The following is an 18,741-nucleotide window of genomic DNA, read 5'->3' as shown; positions in this document are numbered from 1 at the left end:
ACCCTCCAAAATCAATGAATGGAAGGAACCCAGCATATCAATCTAGAGAAGAAAAATCATATGAACATACTAATAGATACAGCAAAGGTACTTTACAAAATCCAACCCCCATTCATGATATATTTTATGCAAAATTAATAATAACAATTCTTCATAAATAGATAATTGTCAAGAACACTAAGAAGATTCATCTTTTAAAGTTTTTTTTTTAGCTATGAGTGGCAAATGTTATTTCTTCTTATTGTTTTCTCTAATGTATTTCAGAAACTGAAGTGTTTTATTTTATTCCACTGTTGGCCATAGGTTGAGCCCTACACACTCCCTTCCCTTTCACCTCAAAGGGAGGGCCTTTGTATGTAGCCATGCATACATCATTAGTGTAAAGATCAGGCTGGATCTGCTCCCAAATCTTCTTCTTAGGATTCAGCTCCTTGGGCTCTCCAGGGAAAGCATCAAAAGTAATTCTGTCCCCAGGAACAGATCCATCAGGAGGTACCAAGATTTCCACTTTCTCTGGTGAACTTGCACACATCACCATTGCCTGAGATACTACTCCCCTCATCTTTGCAGGTTTCAGGTTACAAAGTAAAACCACCATCCGATTTTGCATCTGTTCAAGAGGAACATGATTCACCAGGCCACTGACCACCGTTCTTGGGGCTGTTTCTCCAACATCTACTTCTTCTACATACAAAGAATCTGCATCAGGGTGTTTTCTGGCAGTGATGATACAACCAATTTGAAGATCCAGACGGGAAACATCAACAGGCTTAGAGTCAGCACTTCCCGCTACTGGTTGCTGTTTTTTCTCCTTTTTCTCTCCTTTCTTTTCAGCTTTCTCTTTCATCTTCTTTTCTTCTTCTCCTCCTCCTTTTACTTGCTCTTTCGCACCAGAAGATATGATTGTTATTGGTATAGATTGTATCTCATTTTCAAAAACTGTAGAATCCGTTTTTAGTGGAGTACCAGATGGAAATGGTATTTGTTTTACTCCATTTTGAATTTCTGCCTTAATTAGCTCTTGTTTCAATACCAATTTCTTTCTTCAATTTAGCATTTTCAACTCGAAGTTTCTTCTCTTCTCTCAAAGTTGCCTGCAAAATCGCTTTCTCCTTAAGAAGAGCAACTTGCTGCTTAAGATATTCAATAATTTGATCTGCTTCTGCACCCTTCTGCTCCAATCCCTTCAGAACAGCATCACCAGTTGCCATTTTTGCCAAGAAAAGGCAGAAAATCATGTATCGGTGGACTGAGGCACCTCAGCAGCTTCGGCCGGGAGCCTCATCTTGCTAAAGTTTTAAAACATGTTATAAATGGACAACCACCCAAAGGGATGAGATTAAAACACCATGAGAATTTCTGCAGTGAAGATAGATTTTGACCAAAACATCATGCTGCCAGCCAGGTGCTGCCTTTCCTCTATACCATCAGAATTCTCTTCAGGATCCAGACAGGCAAACATCAATTAAGAAAGAACCCTTTGCACTTTGCTGTTGGCAAAGGAAGTGGTGATCCCAGAATGCCAAGCCTCTGCTCTCAGTAGGATGATAAGATCTAGGGTGACAGTCAGGCTACTGCAGCTCAAAGTGAACAGAATCAATTCCATATTTAACCCATTTTTCCTTTGACATTTCTCTGGCAAAATTGGTCTTCAAAGCACAAAGATTTAGAAAATGAGAAGCATTTTCCAGAGACAAGAAAAAAGAAGAAGAAACCAAGAGCTATAAATAAGGGGAACAAAGAAGCTATGTCAGTACCCTTTCTGTGTCTAAGTGGCCTTTCATTCCTGGGTGTCAGGGTAACAAATCCACTCCACAAGCAAGGTCAATTATCCCCTCTTGCAGTGAAAGGGTGAAAGTCACACTCTGGCTAAAGCATGTCACTCACAATATGATTCAAAACTCTTGCTTAGAAAAGTGGAAAATTAAGCATTCAAATGCATTTACAATCCAGAATATCAGAGTTAGATGAACCCATAAAAATAAAAAAAATCACGTTCAGTTTAATAAATGGAGACACTCTAAGGCAGAGAGGTTAAAAATCTGGCCCTTAGGGACATGACAAGGTGGAGCAATACAGGACAATAATGTCCAATAGATCAGGGCTTGATTCCCAAACACCAAGAAGTCATTGCACCCGTCTGAGCCCTTGTTTCTTCATCTGTAAAATGGGCATAATAGGAATCACTTCACAGGATTGCTGTTAAAATTAAGACTGAAACCTGAAGAGCACTGGCACAGTTTTGCCACATAAGAATCCTCAATAATCATTTTCCTTCTTTCTTTCGGATCTCAGGGTCAGAGCTAGAGCTCAGTGCTGGGCTCTGGAGTCGCAGTTCATTCGTGTTTCCTCTGGTCCCAATGACAGCAACAGGCAGAGTATTTGCAGGTATCAAGTTCAGGCTGGGGATGAAGGGACCCCTAGGTGTGTTACGATGTCTCTGTAGCTCTGCTCTCCAGCAAATGAGATACAGAATGGGGTTTAGTTTCTGCCTCTACCCTGATAAGCTGTACATGAAAACCTAGATCCACCTGCAGATCAGTTTTTGTATCAGAGAAATAAGGTGTGGGTCTGTTAGTTGCTCTGGCATGTCTGACTCTTTGTGACCTCATGGACTGTAGCCTATCAGGCTTCTCTGTCCATGGAGTTCTTCCAGCAAGAATATTAGAGTGGGTTGCCATTCCCTTCTCCAGGGCATCTTCCCTACCCAGGGGTCGAACATGAGTCTCCCACATTGCAGGCAGATTTTTTACCTCTGAGCCACCAGTAAAGGTCATTAAAAATTGATATTATCTTTTGATATTGATATTTTGGAAGCCTCCCCAACTGCTCAATTCCATGAGCGTTCCTTAACTTGTATTTACATATATATGCTGTAAGATCCAGAAGTGTGTGTGTCTGTGTGTGTGTGTGTGTGTGTGTGTGTGTGTGTTTGTATAACTGGGGATAGTGGAGGGTGATGGGAATAGATGGGAATGTGGTCTTATTCCCATATTTCCAACATGGAAAAATGATCAGGGTCAATAAGGACTTTGGTCAGCCTATGTTGTCATACATACAAAGAAAAAGCCAGTAAACCAAGAAAAGAAGCCTGCATGGTCTTAGAAGAAAATGTGGGCAGAGGAAGACAAAAAGGAAGGAAAGAATTAGTTGCTCAATCATATCCAGCTCTTTGTGACCCTATGGACTGTAGCCTGCCAGGCTCCTCTGTCCATGGAATTCTCCAGGCAAGAATACTGGAGTGGGTTGCCATTTCCTCCTTCAGAGGATCTTCCAGACCCAGGGATCAAACCCAGGTCTCCTGCATTGCAGGCAGATTCTTTACCATCTGAGCCACCAAGGAAGCAGAGGAAGATAAATGCAATAGCAATTTAAAAAACAGCACTAGGGGATCCTCCCTACAGCCCAATGGCTCCCCAGATTGATATTTTCAGCCCTGACCTCTGCCCAGAACTCTAGATGAAGACTTGAACAGTTTCACAGGCAAGTTCATCTCAAATGAACTTGCTCAGAAGAGAGTTCTTGACTCTACCTTCCCACATCCAGACTGGCTCCTCTTTCAAGCACCCCATCTCAGAAAAGGGCAACACAATCCACTTGGTTACTTAAGCCAAAAATCTAGGGATGTTCCTAGGTCTCTTTCTTTCATCTCCCTCAGGGCCTTCGATGCTACATTCACAATGCACCCTAATCCATTCTCTTCTCCACACCTCTACTACTACAACTCCACCACCATCAAGTCTGGGCCACCATGAATTTCTGTTTTACCATTGTGGTATCCACTCTTATCCCAAACTTGTTCCCTCTTCACAAACCCACCAGTGACCTTTAAAAAATATGTGTGTGCATGTGTTAGTTCCCCAGTCATGTCTAACTCTTTTACAACCCTATGAACTGTAGCCCATCAGGCTCCTTTGTCCATGAGATTTCCCATGCGAGAATTCTGGAGTGGGTTGCATGCCCTCCTACAGGGTATCTTCCTGACCCAGGGACCAAATTTGCATTGCAGGCAAATTCTTTACCATCTGAGTCAATATAGACCAGATCAAATTATCCCTAAGCTTAAAGCTTTCCAATGATTTCTCACTGCACTCGGAAAAATATTCCAAATTCCTTCTTTTGAGTCAGAAAAGCCTCAACGATCCCCCCTACCTTCCACTGTCTTTCAAACTCATCCCACTCTGTTCATTCACTGGGCTCAGGACAAGTTAGCCTTGTCTCTGTTCCTCAAATGTTCCAAGGTTAGCCCTGGGCTGGGGCCTTTGCATCAGCCTGCAATGTGTCCCCTCATATCTTGGCAGGGCAGGGGCCTCTGGTACTCCAAGTGATGTCACCAGCTCAGACGACTCATGCCAGAAGACCACCCATTCACTCACTATTACAGCGACTTATTGTAATTCTCTGTGTAGCTCAAGTTACTTGCTGATAGATTTTTTGTTTATTTCTTTGCTTACTGCCTGTCCTGCTCTGTGAGAAGAGAATCTCTGTGAAACAGTAGGGATCTTTCAATCCACCCTGTTTCCTGTTCTGGAATGTGGAAGTCATGCAACAAATACTTGCTGTTTGAATCGAAAAAGGAATGAACTCCAGACCACCAAAAGTGAACTAAAGAGCCTTATCTTGGAGGAGCATTCATTTCAACTGAATCTCAAGACTGTCCCACAAAAATCTGCTGATGTTCAGAAGTGCACCAACCAGGTCAAAGGGAATGAGGAGAGACTGGTCAAGCCCAGCACAAAACCCTGACTCCTTTCCTAAAGGATCCCCATTGTCTGTACCTCCAAAGGCTTCAAGACACCCTGGAGAAGGAAAGGGCAACCCACTCCAGCATTCTTGCCTAAAGAATCCCATGAACAGAGGAGCCTGGTGGGCTACAGTCCATGGGGACTCAAAGAGTCGGACACGACTGAGCGACTAAACAGCAGCAGTGACTCATGAATTACCACAAATTCCAGAGCAGAAAACAAGCCATGCTCTCCTCCTTTCCCCCACGTTCTAATTTAGCTGCAGCTTCTTGGGCTCGTGCCAGGATAGCAGACGATGGGTGCTGTTAGCATATGATTTGGGGAGATGTGAAAAGCAAGCAGACAGCCTGGCAGATGGAAGCACACTCACCTTGCAAGGGGAACAGATCTGGACCTTCCTTCTGCAGTTTCCTCTGCTGTGGGTATAAAGGATGAGCACATGCTCTGAGAAAGATGGTGGAGTCAGCAGTTTCTCTAGGACCCTTTTCCCTGGATTTCCCCCTCACCTTCCACCTCATAGGCAAGGAAAACTTAAGGTGCTAAACTAACACCCAGGCTTTAATTCTACCCACTTAAGTCATTCCGGGCACGTGATACAGGAACCATTATGCCTCTTTTCTTTCCCTTTTCTCGTCACTTTTTCACCCTCTTTTCCTCAGGTCAAACTCTGCCCTCCTCCCACTATATCTTCCTTATCTTCCTACTTCTTTTCTACCCCATCCCTCTGTGTGAACCCCTCTCTCTTCCCAATCTTCCCACTTATACCTTCCCTCTTATCATGTGGGGAAAAGATCCAACTATTTTCTACAACATTCTGGATCATTTAGTTTTTAAAAGGAATTTGGAAAAAGGCTAGATTTTGTTTTATGAAACACTTTTCCCATTAATTTAGACACATATTTACGTGCTCACCCAGAAATTGGCTTTTTAACTAGCTGTCACTCTAAAAGTTAAAAAGCAAGGCCTGTTGTAATTCTAGTATGGTGGGCTTGCTATTTTCCCCCTGATGAAACAATTTCCAGCAACGTTGTTATTAAGGACTGAAAAGATTTACCCAAAGTGAAGGTTACATAAAATTATCAAATAACCTCCATGGACAGACATGACAACAAAGTGCCTAGTGGTGGAAAAGCAGTTACAGGAAGTTTCCTTCATTGCTTCCTTATGATCCTCAGAGAGAAGAGCAGGAGCGGGTGAGCGTGGAGGGAGGGGGGACAGGAGAAAGAAGAAGACTGGAGAAATGAAAGACATGCGGATCGAGACCAGGCTGGGGCTAGAGCTGTGCGGTGGGTGTGGACGGGTCTGGGGTGCAGGCAGGAGCGAAGGGCGCCCTCTGGTGGCAGCCTCTCCGCCTTTCCTGCGAGGTCCCAAACCTTCCGCTCTCTCTAACCTTGGTACTACCTCAGCAAACCAGAGTCATGAGTTAATCACTGCCCTCTCCGCATTCCAGAAGGACGGCTAGGAGCCAGGGGTTATAACTCCACTTCACCCCCAGAAGCCCATCGACAATTTCTTACAGCTTTTTATTGTATTCTCCCTAAGAGAAAGTGCAGGGTGGGGGTGGGTGTGGGAGTGAAATTAATATTCTCCACGTTACTACATTCCAGCAAGGATGGCGAGTCCTTAGAGAGTGATGTCTGGGCAACTACAGCTCACCGCACCTTTGATTCAGCTTTGCAGGGAGTTACTGTGGGATACTTCAGAAAATTCATCATAGGAACATGAAAAAATCATGCCGTTTAACCTGATTCTCAAGTTCTTGATTCTTGAAAACTAGGGCTAATACTACCTACCACCCAGAGCTGTTTTGAAGGATAAATGAGAGGCAGCGAGTGGCATACAGTAGGTACTCAGTAATTGTTAGTTCCCACTCCCATCTCACACCACCTCATCCCATGTCCCTTAAAAAAGATGAGACGGTAAGTTCATTTCTTCCCACTGCTTGGCCTGCAATCAATATAAACTGCCCCTACATGGTTCCCTCCCGGCGCCTGGTAACTGCGTGTTTTACTAGGTTTCTGAGAGTTCGGTGCAGCTGCTTTGAGGTAGCATTTTGACAACAGCCTCTAACACCATCGTTGTTTCTCACCTTCAAAACCATCTCCTCCCTTGGTCTCTGAGGCTCCCATGGATGCTGCCCTTCTCCCATCCCTGGATGGATCTCAATTTTGCACATTACACAGGAACAAGATGAATTCCCCGAGGAACAACAACGATTTTACATTTGGACACTGTAGAATTCTGGGGAGGGAGGAACCTCCCTTTGCACTTCTGTGTAGAGCAGTCTCATGGTTAAAGAAGGTGGATAGCTGTGTTGAAACCTTCCACCTGAAGTGTCTAATGCTGACCTTTGCTCTAGGCTTCTTCCCTTTCCTTGGAGTGTCATCTGGGGCTGGTCCAAGGAAGGTACTCTGGAATTAAGCTCCACAAATTCCACCTTATCTTCCAACTTTATTGTGAACTCCAAACAGATAAGCATGGCTCTTGTGTTTTTATTCTAGAGTTCTACCAAGAGATAAAGAGTTCCAAGAAAAAGGTACTTCAGGGGGTTTGAAGCAGGGATAGTCACTAAGTCATATCTGACTCTGTCACACCATGGACTGTAGCCTGCCAGGCTTCTCTGTCCATGGGGTTTCCCAGGCAAGAATACTGGAGTAGGTTGCCATTTCCTTCTCCTGAAATAATACGAGAAATGAAGTTTCTAAAGTCTGAAAATAGAGACTCATTCTTGCAAGAGATTCTCTGTCAGTTGATTTTCTTTCTCTTCTTGAATGTTATACAGGCATAAAAGAACACTTTCCAGATGAGTAAACTTTACCATTTGAAAATTAATGCAGTGTCTAACTCTCTAAATGTATCTCAAGATGCGTTTCAGATTTTTTACATTACCATAATGGTAGCATTATGCCAGCAAAATACTGGAATATTAATATATAAAAACATCGAAACACCAGTAGGTAGGATTGCAGTCTCTACTCTTTAAGAACAAAGATCCACTCTATGTAATGGTTGAGGAGTCTTGTATAGCTCCAATGACAAAGAGTCAAACCCTTCTCTGTTCCTTGTGCCTCTTTCTCTCTGAAGCCCCCCATTCAGGTAGACCAGCAAGCTGCTGAAAGCAATCCTGTTCATGGATTCAAATTCTATTAAAGAATTAGATTTCTTGCCTTTGGAGGTACCTTCCTCATCTAACGCAACATGCAATCTAAAACTATGACTCTAAGGGAGCGTGATTGCCCTCACGATGTCTGATTAGACCCTGGGCAGGAAGCTATGCTCTCATTCACAACTGAGGGCTCACAGTGGGTAGAATGAACCATCACAGATGACTTTTAAAATAAGTAGCCAACAATTACCCCTCGTGAATTTTTTTTTTTTAGAGAAAAATATCCAGTTCAGTGGCTTTTAAAATTAAGAACATAACCAGGGAAATTAAACCTTCATTTACTGAACATTGTCCAATATGTAACAATTATTAGTATTCACTTTTTATATATCCTATTTTCAGGGAAAAAAAAAAAGATGGCATGAGGCAATAAGCCAAAGACAGAAGGAGAAAGAGAGAAGGAAGGAGAGAATAAGGGCTTTCCAGATGGCTCTGGTGGTAAAGAACCTTCCTGCCAAAGCAGGGGACATAAGAGATAGGGATTTGATCCCTGGGTCAGGAATATACCCTGGAGGAGTGCGTGGCAACCCACTCCAGTCTTCTTGCCTGGAGAATCCCATGGACAGAGAAGCCTGGCGGGCTATAGTCCATGGGGCCCCGAAGAGTCAGACACCACTAAGCGACTTAGCACCTGAGCACATGAGAGGAGAAACGGGAGAGACACGGATCAGGGAGCAAGAGTCATAACAGAGCAGGAGACAGAATCCTTAGGGGCAGCGAGAGTGTCAGAGAGAGGAGAGGGAGGCAAAGTTTAGAATGGTCGTTCTTTTTTCTCAGTCCACTTTGACAATGTGAAAACTGTGGGCTTTTCCCCATAAAATAGACATATTCTTGTATATTCAAGGGATCCATGAACCATAGGTTCAGAACTCCTTGTTTAATAGGGTTCCCTGGTTGCCTAGTGGTCAGGATTCTGGGTTTTCACTGCCATATCCTGGGTTCAAGCCCTGCTGAGGGAATTAAGATCTCACAAGCTGAGTCAGTTCAGTTCAGTCGCTCAGTAGTGTCTGACTCTGTGCAACCCCATGAATAGCAGCACCCCAGGCCTCCCTGTCCATCATCAACTGCCGGAGTTCACTCAAACTCACGTCCATCGAGTCAGTGATGCCATCCAGCCATCTCATCCTCTGTCATCACCTTTTCTTCCTGCCCTCAATCCCTCCCAGCATCAGAGTCTTTTCCAATGAGTCAACTCTTTTTATGAGGTGGCCAAAGTATTGGAGTTTCAGCTTCAGCATCATTCCTTCCAAAGAAATCCCAGGGCTGATCTCCTTAGAATGAACTGGCTGGATCTCCTTGCAGTCCAAGGGACTCTCAAGAGTCTTCTCCAACATCATAGTTCAAAAGTATCAATTATTTGGCACTCAGCCTTCTTCACAGTCCAACTTTCACATCCATACATGACCACAGGTAAAACCATAGCCTTGGCTAGATGGACCTTAGTCGGCAAAGTAATGTCTCTGCTTTTGAATATGCTGTCTAGGTTGATCATAACTTTCCTTCCAAGGAGTAAGCGTCTTTTAATTTCATGGCTGCAGTCACCATCTGCAGTGATTTTGGAGACCAAAAATATAAAGTCTGACACTGTTTCCACTGTTTCCCCATCTATTTCCCATGAAGTGATGGGACCAGATGCCATGATCTTCATTTTCTGAATGTTGAGCTTTAAGCCACCTTTTTCACTCTCCTCTTTCAATTTCATCAAGAGGCTTTTTAATTCCTCTTCACTTTCTGCCATAAGGGTGATGTCATCTGCATATCTAAGGTTATTGATATTTCTCTTGGCAATCTTGATACCAGCTTGGATTTCTTCCAGCTCAGCGTTTCTCATGATGTACTCTGCATAGAAGTTAAATAAGCAGGGTGACAATATACAGCCTTGACGTACTCCTTTTCCTATTTGGAAACAGTCTGTTGTTCCATGTCCAGTTCTAACTGTTGCTTCCTGACCTGCATACAGATTTCTTAAGAGGCAGGCCAGGTGGTCTGGTATTCCCATCTCTTTCAGGATTTTCCACAGTTTATTGTGATCCACACAGTCAAAGGCTTTGGCATAGTCAATAAAGCAGAAATAGATGTTTTTCTGGAACTCCCTTGCTTTTTTGATGATCCAGCAGATGTTGGCAATTTATCTCTTGTTCCTCTGCTGTTAAAAAAAAGAAGAAGTATTCATCTTAGGATTCACTAGGCTCCATGGACCTAATGATTATTGTCTTTCAACAGTTCTAGAGATTTCCTAGCAATTGATACTTCAAATATTTCTTTGTTCCCATTATTCTTTCTATAATGTTGGTAATCTCATTTAATGTTTCCTATCACTTTCTATCCCTATGCTGCCTTTAGGGTAATTTCTTGAAAATACTATTATATTACTTATTTATTGCTGTATAATAAATTACCCACAAACCTAGCTGCTGAAAGCAACAAACATGTATTACTTCACACAGTTTCTGGCAGACAGGAATCCAGGAATGACTTAGTTGGGTGGTTTTGGCTCAGTGTCTTTCACAAGATGAAGGTCAGGTGACCCTAGGTCTGTCATCAACGGAGGGTGGGACCAGGGCTGGAGAGAAAGCTGCTTCCAGATTGGCTCACGTCCGTTCCTCCCCACAGGGGCCTCCCGCAGGGCTGCCTGAGTAGTCTCTGACAGACCAGCTGGCTTCCCCAGGCTGAGGTAAGAGAGAGGGGAAGCAGCAGCAGGAAGCCACAGCGTCCTTTATGACCCAGTCCCCGAATCACACACCTTCAGTTCCGCTTTATTCAGTTTCTTAGAAGCAAATCAAGAAGGCTGATCTATGCTTAAGGGAAGGAGAATGAAGCTCCACCTCCTGAAGAGGAGACTATCAAAGAATTCTAAACACTTAAAAATCACCACACAGGGCTTCCCTGGCAGTCCAGTGGTTAAGAATCCACACTTACACTGCAGGAGGCAGAGGTTCCACCCTTGGATGGGGAAGTAAGATCCCACATGGGATTCTTAGCAGCATAGCCAAAAAATAAATTTTTAAAAATCACCACATATATTTCTCCATGGACAGAGGAGCCTGGTGGGCTACAGTCCATACGGTTGCAAAGAGTCAGACTTGACTGAACGACTGAGCAGGCGTGCTCCAGTTCAGTAGTCTCTCATCGGTTGTGTTTAATCTGTTGTTTCTAATTTCAGTTACTACAACATTCATATCTCGACATTCAGCTAGCCCTCTTTTTTTCAGACCTGACTAGTGATTTTTCACAGTATCGTGCTATACATCTAACACCTTCTTTGATTTCTTTAAGCATGTTAAATTGTTATTTTATATTGTGTGCTAACTCTAAAAATTTTCAGTCTTTGGAGAATAGACTCTCACTCCTGATATATTGTTCTTTAGTGTGTATGTTGCTAGCTTTCACTATGAACTGCTCCTTTCCCTTGGAAATTTCTCTGTGGAAATTCCTTGGCACCTTAATTAACGTTGTTGTTATTGTTGTTGCTTAGTCACTAAGTCATGTCCGACTGTTTGCAACCCTGCAGACTGCAGCACGCCAGGCTTCCTTGTCCTTCACCATCTCTCGGAGTTTGCTCAAATTCATGTCCATGAAGTCAGTGATGCCCTCCAACCATCTCATCCTCTGTCGCTCCCTTCTCTCCTGTCCTCAGTCTTTCTCAACGTTAGACTGCTTTCCCTCCAAAGATGTACATTTGCTTCTGACAACTGCCTGGAGTAACAAGCAATCCAGGACACTTTGAGTTATATTCTTGGCTTAAGGTGCAGGTCACATGCAGGATATATTTGGACCAAAAAATGTATTGTGAGGGCCATTACATGTTCTCAGGGGGAAATTCCACCATACTCCTGCCAACCAGTGCTAAAGTCGGATTCAGAGTTCTTTGATGTCTCGTTCAGTGTGACTTTGTTTTCTTCCATCTCCTTTACATTGAAGGTATAACCCATTGAAGTCCCAGCTTTCTGCAGAGATTTATCACAGTCTCCAACTGATATTGTGACCTAAAGCTTAATTTCTTGCCCCCCAAATATGGTACGGTCTCTAGGGTTCAGCAAAAAACTCAAGAGAAGCTGGCGTTGGTGCTACCTTATCACCAGTGTTTCTTGCTTTCACTTTGTTTTTGACCATTGTTAAGACCATGCCAGTTTAGCAGTACAATCACAAAGATGATTTTTGACTGTTTACATTGGGAGGGTCATTAACAGTATCTAATCTTCCAAGTGCTAAAAATGCAAGTTCCCGATTGACTCTCCAGTCCACTCCAGGCTGCCTCCCTTCCCACTCCATTTGTTGTTGGTGGTGATGGTTTTTTGTTTTTGCTACACCACACTAGTCCCTTGACCAGGAATTGGAACTGGGCCCCTGGCAGCGAAAATGTAGAGTCCCAACCAATGGATGGCCAGGGAATTCCCCTTAAGTGGTTCTTTTCAGTATCCTCCACGTTGTCCAATCAAATGGTCTTCCTTAGTCATCATCTTACTTGACCTTTAAGCATCGTTTGACTAGCCTAAGGACTCCTTCCTTCACACAGCATCTCTTGCTTCTTCAACACATTCCCTGGATATTCCTGTGTCACTGGCCTCTCCTTCTTAGTCTCCTTTCCTGACCTTTTGTCTTCTACACAGCTTCTCTCTATCCAGTCTTCCCAAGGTGGTCTCCTATAACTTGATGGCTTTATATCTTACCTACATCTCGATGATTCTCACATTTTGGTCTCAGGCCAAAATCTTGAACTGAGCTCTAGACTTATATCCAGCTGCTTACTTGGCATCTTCTCTTGGGTAGTGTTCACTTTAAGCCTGTCCAAAACAGAACTCTTGGTTTTCCCCTCCAGCATCTATTCTTCCTCCAGTTTTCTCCACCACAGTAAATGGCCCTGACTCCACCTTGCAGCTCTAACCAAAGAACTAGGAGTCATCTTTCATTCACCCCCTTCCTGTCACTATCACATCCAGTATGTCAATCTTACTGATTTCATTTTTTATCTTGAAGTATTTATTTATAAAATTTTATTTAACACCAAAAGCATTTTTATTGGGATACAGACAATTAACAATGTTGTGATAGTTTCAAGCAAACAGTGAGGGGACTCAGTCATATATATACATGTATCCATTCTCCCCCAAACCCTGCTCCCATCCAGCCTGGTACATAACATTGAGCAGAGTTCCATGCGCTATACAGTAGGTCCTTGTTGGTTATCCATTTTAAATATAGTAGTGTGTGCATGACATTCCCAAGGTACTTAACTATCCCCTCCCTCTGGCAACCATGAGTTCATTTTCTAAGTCTGTGGTACCGACTCTACTTTTAAGACATCCTGAATTTTCCCTTTCCTATCCATTTCTACAACTGCCACCTGAGTCTTAGTCATTATTATCTCTAACCTGTACTAATGCAATTGCCTTTCTATTGGCTTCCATGTGTGCATTCTTGATTTTCATAATCCATTTTCATAGATCCAGCAGAATACTTTTTTAAAAAGGAAAATTACTCATGTTAATCCCTTAATCAATATGCTTCAATGGCACACCTTTTCACTTTGAATAAAATCCATATTGTTTACCAAGACCCTTAAGCCTTTCCTTACAGGACACTTAGTTGTATCTCATAACACTTATTACTATCTGAAACTAATCTGTTAATGTCTTTACTTATTGTCTGCTCCCCCTTTTTAGACTCAAAATTTCCATTATAGTACTATAAAAGGACAACTGTCTATTTGTTCCCTACGATAACCTCAGCAATTATTAGGTGATTAATACATTCCTATTGATTGGATCTTTCATATTCTAATAGTTCTCTGAACACCTAGTCTTCATGGCAGGAGTAACTACTTCCACATTTGTGCTCAAATAACACTTTGAACACACCACCATTATAGTACTCAGGTGTCTACAAGCTTATCTCCTTACTAGAGTGTGAACTTTGCAGGAGTATAAATCATGACATTTTCTTCTTCACATTAGAATTCTAGGGTCTTATTCACTACCTAATAAGGAGTAGGTAAACAAATGCATGTTTACTGAATAAATGAATGAATGAATGAATGCTAATGAAGAGTCACAGAAACTTGAAAAATCATTTTCTAAAATTACTTTCATCAACAGACAAGAAAAACAATACGAACATAACCTTTGGTTCTGGAAAACAATTAAAACTGTGACAACAAAAACAAGTCTCTAATTAAATATGTCATGCTTCTGCAAAAGAACTCCTAACAATGATTAGGACAGAAGAGAGGAAGAAAAGGACTTTCCGGTTAAATGACTTTGTTCTCCTCTGTATTTGCTCATCAATTTTAGTGCTGCAGCAATGGCTCTAGAAATAAGCCAATTTCTGACAGTCATGTGGGCCACATAATTTTTGGAATTTTCAGAAATGCTTATCATCACATTGGAAATGAAAGAGACCTCTCTCCTTGTCTTTGTGCTAAGGGTTCATTTGGAATCTATTAAATTGATGACTGGGGTAATACCTGTGCCCTTGAGATTATTACCAATAGTGCTCCTAAACTGGCTCCACCAAAAGCCCAATCTGTCGCCAGAGAACAATCTGTCTGCCTTTGTAGCCAGCAGGACATGTGGGAAATCAAAAGCTTGCACATAGACGTTAGAGCATGGATCTTAGTCATCATACTCAGAAAACACTTTCCTAAAGTATCTGGTGCCAAACAATTCTTAACATTAAAATGCACATGCTTCTTTGATTCACTTAAGTGTTTAGATACTTCTATTGTTCAGTAGCTCATCTAATGTTACTTGAAGTTGATGAAAACCTTCCCTTAGCTCCTTAAGGCCTTAGTTTTGAGCTTAGAGATAGTGAAAAGGGCTCAACATAATTTTTCAGCAGCAAAATAGGAGACAGTCACTAATCGGTACCTTAGTAAAAAACCTTTTATTATTTTCAAAATACTTTTGAGTTCCTGCTTAGGTTTTTTTTCTAATAAATGGATTTGTATATAACCCTCATTTGTGAACTCGTGTGCTGTACTGGAGTATTCAGAGACCAGGTGGCAAAGCTGCATTCCTTACCTTTTTAATTCTTGGCATGCTGGAAAATCTCAACCTTCTCCCAATGCTCCTCTCACATCCTGCTCCTTATCTCCCTCCAACAAACTGGGTGGGTATGCTAGTAGGAGTGTGAAGTTGATAAAAACATACACTTGATTAGCAGATAAAAATAAAGAGCACTGTTTAACAAAGGAGGAAAGTACGATGGAGGAGAAGATAACGGAGAAGTGGGAATAAAAAGAAAACTGGACAATAATGGTGAAAAAAAACTGAAGGATAGTATTGGAAGAAGGGCACCAGAGACTCATTGCTCATATTAAGCTCAGTACCTCCAACTTCTCCAAGCCACCTCAACAGTCTGTTTCATGACAACAGGCCAGTTCTGTGCAATGTTTCTGGTCTTTAATGGATTCCTTGGGCCATTTTCCATTCTTCACTTGTTCATTGCCCATGCTTTGCAGATGTGCAAGTGTGAGGTGGAATATTTTAGTTTTCTACTGCTGCTCTAATAAATTACCCTAAATTTATGGGCTTAAGCAACACTTAAGCAATGTATCACCTTCTGTAAGTTAGAAGTCTGACATGGTTCTCACGGGGCACAAATGAAGATATCAGCAGCTCCTTTAAGAAGCCTTTGAAAGAGAAAGTTGCTCAGTCATGTCCAACTCTTTGAGACTCCAGGGACTATATAACCCATGGAATTCTCTAGGCCAGAATACTGGAGTGGGTAGTCTTCTATGAAGACTTTAAGGGAGTGTTAATTTCCTTGCTCACTTTGCTCGTTTTGGTTGTTGGCTGACTTCAAAATGGAATGGAAGGCCTTAGAGTAGTAAGCTTCTTGTTACTGAAATCATTCAAGCAGAGGCTTATAAAAGATGGTTTTGGAGTATGTTGGTACTGGGTTCGAAGTTGAACCTTATGATTTCTAAGGTCCCTTCCAACTAAAGAATGCATGATTTAGGCAAAAAACACTCTCAGTTCAGTTCAGTTCAGTCGCTCATTCATGTCCGACTCTTTGTGACTCCATGAATCGCAACACGCCAGGCCTCCCTGTCCATCACCAACTCCCAGACCAGTTTAAGTCTTATCAGCTGTCCTGTGTATGGAAAAAAAAACTGATTTGCTTATATGGGTAGAACTTCCTATGGGGGAAATTGATATAGGTACTTTAATGCTTTCATCTTTTTCTCCTGTTATGTACCTGGTAGTGATATGCATGGGGATATAATAATGGATAGAGATGGGATAGCATTCAGAATGATGTAGCTATATTCCAGAGATATAATACAGAATGATGTATCTATATTCCAGATTACTGTGGAGTCTATGCTATTGTGAATGAAAAAAAATAGTAATTAGAAAAATATAAAATATGGAACCTAATTTAAAGATATCAATGTAGCTGATGTAGAAAATTACACTCAATCAGGTTCTGATGACAAAATAGAGAACATATCATTTAATTTTTATTACAAATTTCCAATTTATAACCAAAATATACAACCACTACATTTAAAATCAGTTTGTACAATCATAGTTAAAGTGCTAAGTAAAAACACTTACAAAAACTTGACATCAGTCTACTGTAAACAAATTAAATCTACAAGAGCAGGGTGCAAAGCACATCAGCTAGTGTGAAAGTGCAGTTCATGCTCTAATCAAGCACATTTGCCCTCTATATAGCTCAACAATAGTAAATTCTCCACTCATTTGAAAATTAACAATTGATTTTAAACACATAAAAAAGAAACATGAAGAACTAATGCCACAAAATACAAATCTTCATCAGCACAGTTTCCAACCAGATGCTTATATGATAAAGCAAGATTAAAACTTTAGATCAATTTTAGGATCACCTCCATCAACGTAATTCAGATTAGGGTCTAAAAACTAAACTGCTAAGTGCCAGCAGTTCAAAAACAATGGCTTTTAAAAATAATGAAAAAGGAATATCTCTTCTACCTTTATATTTCTTGAAAAAAAGAGAAGGTGATGGTCATTTCTCATAACAATAAAATGAGTAAAGACTTTTAAAAAAAGAACAAGAATGGAGAATGCCCACCTGTAAATTTAGTATGAGGGAGCAGAGCTGGAAGACAGACTCAGCTGAAGATAGGGCAGACTGAGCCTGAAATAGCCAGCCTTTGAACACTGTGGGTGGCGGATAATGTAAGATGTTCCAGACACAGTTTTTGAACTGAAAAGCATGAGATCAGCAAAGCCCCTAGTTCTTACGACCCCGAAGAAGAAATGACTGGCCCCCTTCCTCAAGGTCACTGAAAACACACAGCACTTTCAGTCATCACATGGGCTCTTCAAAGAGGAGCAGATTCCCAACTTAAGTCACCTAAGTGAAATCTCTTTTCTCAAAATAGTTTCGCCAACACTGATTGAACTATTTCCACTTTTGCTTTAAAGCTAAACATATTTATTCTATTAATTAATAGTCATCTGTGCTAACAACAATATATTTGTTTTTTAAAAACAGGTGAAAGGGCTATAGTCATGAACACTTTTTTCCAAAAGACCCTAAGTTAATTTTGGAGAGCATTAGGTCAGCTCTTGTTGGCTATCTGCTACCCTTATTATTCATAATACTATATATATGAGGAGATATAGTCTGACTTTGGAACAACCCAATCCGCAACCTTTCAAAACACAGTTCTATTTAAAACTGGGGATTCCCTATGTAGGAGCTTCTAATTTCTATATCCTTTTTTTATACTCATACCTTTTAACTTTTGTAACTTGAAACACAGGTAGAAAGAAAATCTTTAAATGGCATGTTTAGGCAAATTTGTTGGCTACGTAACATAATATTATTATTTTAGAAAGCATACTAAGAAGACAAAATTCTATAGCTGGCAAAATTGAGTCCATATTAGATATTGGCAGGGGGTAGTTATTTTGCCTTCAAATGATATTTACAGATTAAGCCTTTGATATATGACAATATCTCAGTGAATGAAAGCTGAAAAACTATACACAGATTTAATGAAAAACTTACATACCTTAAGCATTCCCAAAAGATATTTGCTTCAATTATTGAAGTCATTGTGATCAAATACTTTTGAAAACTGGGCAATTTGACAGCAAAACAAAGCAGAACTTTCTTGATAGGCCTCTGGTTATCTGTAGTTTGAATCTTCATAAAGCCTCTGGTAGGTCCATTAAAAGAGTTGAATTGGAAGTTGAAATATCTCTTCTAAAAGATCTTTTGTTTGGTTGTTTCTTGAATATGCACTATGAAACTGCTAACATTTGATGAACAAAACCAGCAACTTCACATAGCTCAGAATAATACTACCTAGCTATGGCCACGAAACTCCTTGGGCTGATTCTCAAAAACAAAAAAACCATCTACTCAAGAGCTTTCTACTGAGATGACCATGATAACTTAACATATACAATATTGTACAACACTAAGAAAATAAAAGCCAAAACAAAAAAAAAGGAGCTCAAAAAAAAAAAACAAAAAACCATTCACATTATATAAATGTGAGCATCATGTGTCTTGTATTACAGAAAGTGAAATAACTATTAACTATGATAAACTGTAGACATATATACTTGTATAAATAATCCCAATTCACTATCAGATTAAAATACAGCAAAGTTGGCATTTTCTTAGAAAGTTTAAATGAAAAGAAACAGCTTCCATAGCTTTTTCAAATAAAAATAAGACAATTTAACAGCTTTTAAGCATCAAACAAACTTTTCTTTCTGGGAATGGCAGAAAGCGACTATGGATGGTGTAGCTCTCTTTTCATGCCAAAGTAAATGTTCAAACTGCACTCCTTCACACAGTTGTATGTTTAAACTTCAGTGTGAA

The 18,741-nt window shown here is 40.9% G+C and overlaps 1 pseudogene; it reads right to left on the bottom strand.

Moving 5' to 3' along the window:
- Positions 1-256: 256 nt before the first annotated feature.
- Positions 257-1,269, bottom strand: LOC138434643 (aminoacyl tRNA synthase complex-interacting multifunctional protein 1 pseudogene; annotated as a pseudogene).
- Positions 1,270-18,741: the final 17,472 nt, after the last annotated feature.

The sequence above is a fragment of the Ovis canadensis genome, chromosome 2 (genome assembly GCF_042477335.2).
Source record: "Ovis canadensis isolate MfBH-ARS-UI-01 breed Bighorn chromosome 2, ARS-UI_OviCan_v2, whole genome shotgun sequence".
In the NCBI taxonomy this organism is placed as follows: domain Eukaryota; kingdom Metazoa; phylum Chordata; class Mammalia; order Artiodactyla; family Bovidae; genus Ovis; species Ovis canadensis.
The sequence above is the reverse complement of the archived record's forward strand: the minus strand, read 5'-3'. Positions and strand labels throughout refer to the sequence as shown.